Here is a 6,266-nt window from a genome sequence, read left to right as displayed (position 1 = left end):
GCTAAAGAAGTTGACTGCACAAAGCTCTGTGTCCAACACAAGAAAGGTGAGGGATAGGGAAAGTTGTGGTAGGAACAAAAGAAGTGGGCAAGCAATAGGGATTACCACATCCTGAGAATTGTGAAACTAAATCCATTCAAAAATATGGAGAGATTCTCAAAAAGTGGTCTGGAGCTGGTGCTTCAAGAACCACCATGAACAGGGACGTACGGTCAGGGGAGGCAAGCGAGGCAGAGCCTCACCTGTCATAATGGAAAAATATAAAATTATTTATATTGCTATTGTCACCCTGGGGTTTGTACTGTAAAGTATTAATTTTTTTATTTAGCTTAGCCAATTTTGATGACTTTTTCTTCAAAATCGCAGAATTTTTGCATTTTCCCTTTCAAATGCTCAGAAGTGCAGCCTGTGAGGCAGCAGCGAGCTGAGCCTCACCTGGGATTGCGCAACCTCTCACTAACTGCCCTGGCCGCCATTCGATGGGAGCATGCTCCCCCTGTCTGTACGTCGCCAATGAAATGGTTAAACATTTAATATATGAACTGATTTTCCATAATTTAGCTTATGTATATAATGTACAGTGTTTTTTGTCACCAACGGTGTAACGTGTTTCATGTGCTGAGAAGCGATCAGAAACGGCAGAGAACAGATTCGATTATGTCTTCGATATCTGATTATGATTAAGTCTGTGCCTCACCAGCTTTGCACCTCACGGCACATCACTGATGGACAGATATATACAAGACATGGGTTTCAGCTGTCACATCTTGCCTGGGCTAAAGACAAACAGGACTGGATTGCTGCTGAGTGGTCCAAAGTTATGTTCTTTGATAAAAGTACATTTTGCATTTCCTTTGGAAGTCAAGGTTCCAAAGAGAGTCTGGAGAAAGAGAGGAGAGGCACAGGATCAATGTTGCTTGAGGTCCAGTTGAAAGTTTCCACAGTCACTGTTGGTTTGTGTTGCCATGTCATCTGCTGGTGTTGGTCCACTGTGTTTTCTGAGGTCCAAGGTCAACACAGCCATCTGCCATAAAGTTTTAGAGCACTTCATTCTTCCTGCTGCTGACCAACTTTACGGAGATGCAGATTTAATTTTCCAACAGGACTTAGCACCTACACACAGGCCTGCAAACTCACCTGATCTTTGCCCCATAGAAAATCTATGGCATATTGTAAAGAGGAAGACATGATGCACACCAGACCCAACAATTCAGAAGAGCTGAAGGTCACCATCAGAGCAACCTGGACTCTCATAACACCTGAGCAGTGCCACAGACTGACTTACTTCATGTCACACCGCATTGCTGCAGTAATCCAGGCAAAAGGAGCCCAAACTAAGCACCGAGTGCTGTACATGCTCATATTTTTCAGTTGGCCAACATTTCTACAATCCTTCTTTTTTTGTATTGTTTTCTTGAGTAATATTGTAATTTCTTGAGATACTGAATTTGGATTTTTCATTAGTTGTGAGTTGTAATCATCAACATTAAAAGAAATAACCATTTGAAAAACATCAATCTGTGTAATGAACGATCATAATATACAAGTTTCACTTTTTGACTGGAATTACTGACATAAATCAACTTTTTTATTATATTCTAATTTTATGATATATTGAAGATTGGCATGAAGTCCTTTCAAGTGTTGGGCCTCTGGTCAACGTCTGAAGAGCCTCTGAACACAGTTATCATAATATTGGCTATAAAATGTCATTCATTATGTTACAGCAGACCAACAGGGTCTTACCTGAGATGCTCAGTGGAGTCTCTTAAGATGATATATTGCAAATGTAGCATTTGCCTATGTTATATATTTGTTCATATATTATTTGCAGGAGTACAAATTTTGGAAGATCGGAGAGAAACACAGTTGACATGCAGAAAACTAACATTTTACTGCTTCGGCAAACCTTCCTGTAAAGGTTTTATGTACTTGGTTAAATTAACAACCGCCAAATGAAAGTAGCATGGTCGCTCAACAGAAATAAATTCAAGAAACGTGGCGGGGCACAATAAATAAACCAGTCAACCAACTGGTTTTTCTTGCTGATGTGTACTTACTGACCACAGTGGTATTTTTAGCTTGACTATATTACATTATAGTATGATAATGCAAAAGCCATTTTATTTTGCGCTTGTCTTCATGTCTGTCTTACATCAGTCTCCCTAGATCTTTGTGCGATTGCTTGGACAGAAATGCACTCCACACTTTCCAGGGTGTTTTTAATGACAAAAATGTAAAAATAAAAAAAACTATTTTTTTTAAACAATAAAAAAAATATATTGGCGGTTCCCTTCCCCATACAATAATGTGCTACTATCCAAATAAAATATATTAGTTACAGGTTGTAACGGGAAAAATCTTGTGCAACTGAACATCCACTTACGGCCACTAGATGTCAGTGTTTTAATCTCTAGTAAATTGAAATGTGTTCAAATATCAATGTTTTCCCCCCTGAAACTATGGGTGTCACTGCCACTGCCTTAAGGTTGCAAGGTGAAGCCAGTGTGTCTTAGTTGGAAAACAGTCAAATACAAACTACTGACTTCAGGTGATGTATTTAATAAAAGGCTGATGGCTGTCTCCTGTAGTCTCAGTACGTAAGTCAAATGCTTAATCTTAGACTTTCTCTTAAACTAGATAGTGCTGATGTTAGGAATAACCAAACATTAGCCTTCAGGTGTTTTTCAAACCTCAAAACCACAAATTTACCAACAAGTCTGGAACTCTGACTATAATGTTGCCTAAATTTCTGCTATTACAGGTAACACTGCAACTTTAAACCTTCCAGGTTGTCTACATGTGAAGCGACAGTCAGATGCACTGAAACACACCTTCTGTCTCTCTGCTTCTATTTTTGCTGTGGAGGCACCTTGAGGGGTCTGCTTTCCCTCTTCATTGTTCGTCTTTCTGCCGGTTTCCATCTTCCTCCTGGAGACGATGGTGTACCGCCTGATCCTCAGGCCTTTCAAGACAGCACCATGGTTTTCTTGTGAACTAGAAGGAGACTGTCCAAGAGCAGAAAACTGCCGTCCTGTTCTTCCGTCCTCCAGCAGTCCTTCGCGGGCCAACCGGGCTGCGGTCAGGAAAGAGTCCGTCTGGCTTTGTGTTGATGGAGGAGGCCTCGGTTTGACCAATGTCAAGCTGTAGCCGTTATAATCCCTGCTGCACTCCATCTTTCCTGCTGTTCAGGGTCAAGTCCTGGGCTGCTGAGGTCCAAGAAATGCTGCTTAGACAAAGAAGAAATGTACAGCTCAGCAGGTAACGCTTATACTTTTTCCTAGCAGAGCTAGAGCAGAGCTTTTATCTTTGATAAAAGATTGGGAGTTTAATAATCTAACTTTTATCTCATGTATAAATAAATATTTTCTCAAAACATCTCCATAAGTTTTTTACCCAATGAAATGTCCTCTGGGTCTTCTTCTTTCTGGCTGTTTTATCACTTCAATCCATTTTAACAACACTTTTGTGCTTCTAAAATACTTTCTAATTTTTGCACATTTTAAATGCACGTTCTGTGTGATCTAATGGAAAAATATTGGTGTCAATCTGCATTTTTTTCTGTGTTTCTGGCCAAATTTTACTCCTTCAAAAGCTAAATTTCATTTAGTGCTGTAACCTGCTGTTACTTTCTCCAATATTTGCAGCTATGCTTTAATTTTATTATTTGCAGTGTATTTTTTGCTTTTGTTTAGAACAACTTTCTCTATTATGTTGTTTTTAGCAACACTTTCTAAAGTATTTGTGCCCCAATTACGTAAGATTTACGTTGTAGGTTAACTTTCCTCCACTAGCAGGAGACAAATCCCCTGGTATGCTACATAAGAATCCGAGTAAAGCTTTCCACTGAATCTCTTACATAAGTGCAGGCAGTTTAAATCTTACCCTTTTTGTGGCTGCTGGTTCCTTATTGTCCCTCAGCCCCAGACTCCAGATTTCCTAAACAAGCTTCAGAAAAAGACATAAAAGGAAGAAGAAATGCCTTAACAACAATTCAATAAGCACAATCTTGTTGGATTTTAACGCTTTGGTTGTTTTGTGCAAAGAAATTCCTTCAAAACATGTTGAAAACTAAAGCATTGCTGAAAGCAAACATTGAAATAATCTTTGCAGGAATTTCATTTTAACTTAAACGTGTTTAAAAATAACTGTCAGCTTAAAACTGTCCCTAATAATATTTTATTGTCACAAAAGTCACTGTAGGTCTCAAAGAAATTATATGATATATTTGTTCGTATTTTTTTTGCAGGATTATTTTTCTTTGTATTTTGAATATAGTTTAAACGGGGACTTGATGGTAATAAAGGGATTAGAAAATGACTGCAAACTAACAGGTTCAATCCATAAAAGCCCCGTCTTGCAACTTATAGAACTTTTAGGGGTAAAGTGATGCCCAGGGTTTATTTAGTGTCGGCATTTGCCTGCACACAGAGCAGTCACTAAGTTTTTGTCTTAGAAGGGAAATGTTGCAACTTTTTTCTGCATGAAGAACAAAAGTTTGTCCTCAATGTTTCTCTGTTTTAAAAAACCCCATCTAAGATAGATAGCAGTTCAACATATTCAGGGACAGCTATGCTCAGTTCATGTTCATGGAAAAACTGCATTATTGAGTTGGAAAAATTGATAAATTGGGTTTTAGGATGGTCATTCTAGTGAGAGGCTTCATATTCTGGAGGTAGCCTGGCGTTTAGCTGCTGCTCCTCATTGGAAAGGCTCAGTGAAAGGTAGTTCATGCGTTTCACCTCCTGGAGGTTTTTTGGGAAGTCTTTGGGTCAAACCCAGGAACTTGGTGTTCCTTCTGACCTAGTGCTTTAAATTTATCTCAGATTCAGATGTTGAGCTCATTGTTTCCTAATTACCTCTAAAAGACTAACCTATGTCAAAAGGTGAAGGTTTGGAGAGAACTTAAAAGCAAAGACTACTCAGGAAGCAGCAACAAGAAGGATCAAATACTCTCTACTGAAACTGATTGCAAGGACTCAAATAAAGGCAGAATGCAGGGACTGTATGGAAAGAGCTCTTAAAGAAAATCACAGTAAGCTACGTAAAACTAACCAGGAACAGAGTTAGAAATAAAGATCAAGAAATTCCTGAAAATCAACCATGTTTAATCTGTGTTTCTCTTAAACAATCGCTTTGAACAAAAACATCATTCAGCTGGTATGCGGATGTCAGCATTTTTTCAGCCAATCTTGAGACGTCTTCAGTTGCAAGAAAGACCGGATTCTGTTCTTTTTAATCTCAGATACCTATTGTCTCCTTGTTTCACCATCCAAAAGAAATATGGATGGTATTTTCATTGAGCATCAGTTATCTTTTTAACAGCTGATTGGTGTTTTATTGCAAAACCCAACACACACACGCACATTTTCTTATCATAAAAGCAAAAAAAAAAAAAAAATCAAAAACAAAAAACAAACCTTTAAACTTTAATGTCCACTTCTTTTTTTCTGAATTTATCTCCATTTCTTTTACCAGAGCCACAAAAAATGAAGTTAGAAATAAAAAGCTGATCTGCTGCATGCATCGTTTAATTGAAACTTACCTGATTTCAGTTGCTTCCTGATCAGTTTTCAGGATATCTCGTCGCGTGGACTGTGACTCCTGCTCTGCTTCACGTCTAGCTCTCTGCTCACAGCCAGACGTCAGCTGCCTGGTCTTTCTATGCACAGTTCAGTCGGTTCATCTGCGGTGGATACAACAGGCTGGCTGCTGAACATGTGGCCTGACTGTGTGTGTATGAGAGAGAGTGTGTGTGTATTTAGTGACGACACTCCCGAGAACTTGCCCCAGTTTCCATCATCCTCCTATGTTCAGTACATTGCAACATCTTGATACAATTTGCTGGCGTACAACTCTTTTACAGCCTTCTCTTGCTGTGCTGCCATCTGTTTTTCATTTCAAAGTCCCGTTGGCTGCTTAGAAAAGCCGATAGCTGCTGAGTCAAACCATGGCTAAAGAATGTTAACTTGTCAGCAACTTAGAGCTGAACATTCCTGACCTAAATTTAAGCTTCTGCCAAGAAAGTTGTATAGAAACATGACTGTCAGTAATTATTCACTCAGTGACAGTTGGTATTAATTCTTGTTCTTTGTTGAACTCGTACTATTTTTTAATCTCTATGACTTTTCCTTTTTTTTTCCTTTTTTTTGGGAAAAACTTCAAGAATTGCCAACAAGTGTTTGTGATAGCTGCCTTTGAAATCTCTGTGAACTGGCCCACTCTTCTTTACAGAACTGTTTTAATTTAGCCACACTCAAGGATTT

At 38.8% G+C, this 6,266-nt stretch overlaps 1 long non-coding RNA gene across 1 annotated transcript; it reads right to left on the bottom strand.

The window, feature by feature from the left end:
* Positions 1-1,376: 1,376 nt before the first annotated feature.
* Positions 1,377-5,758, bottom strand: LOC116728276 (uncharacterized). Its single transcript, XR_004340972.1, has 3 exons — positions 5,546-5,758; positions 3,886-3,948; positions 1,377-3,226 (listed from the first exon to the last, which is right to left on the bottom strand). It is a non-coding gene; the product is annotated as an uncharacterized LOC116728276 (long non-coding RNA).
* Positions 5,759-6,266: the final 508 nt, after the last annotated feature.

The sequence above is a fragment of the Xiphophorus hellerii genome, chromosome 11 (genome assembly GCF_003331165.1).
Source record: "Xiphophorus hellerii strain 12219 chromosome 11, Xiphophorus_hellerii-4.1, whole genome shotgun sequence".
In the NCBI taxonomy this organism is placed as follows: Eukaryota; Metazoa; Chordata; class Actinopteri; order Cyprinodontiformes; family Poeciliidae; genus Xiphophorus; species Xiphophorus hellerii.
The sequence above is the reverse complement of the archived record's forward strand: the minus strand, read 5'-3'. Positions and strand labels throughout refer to the sequence as shown.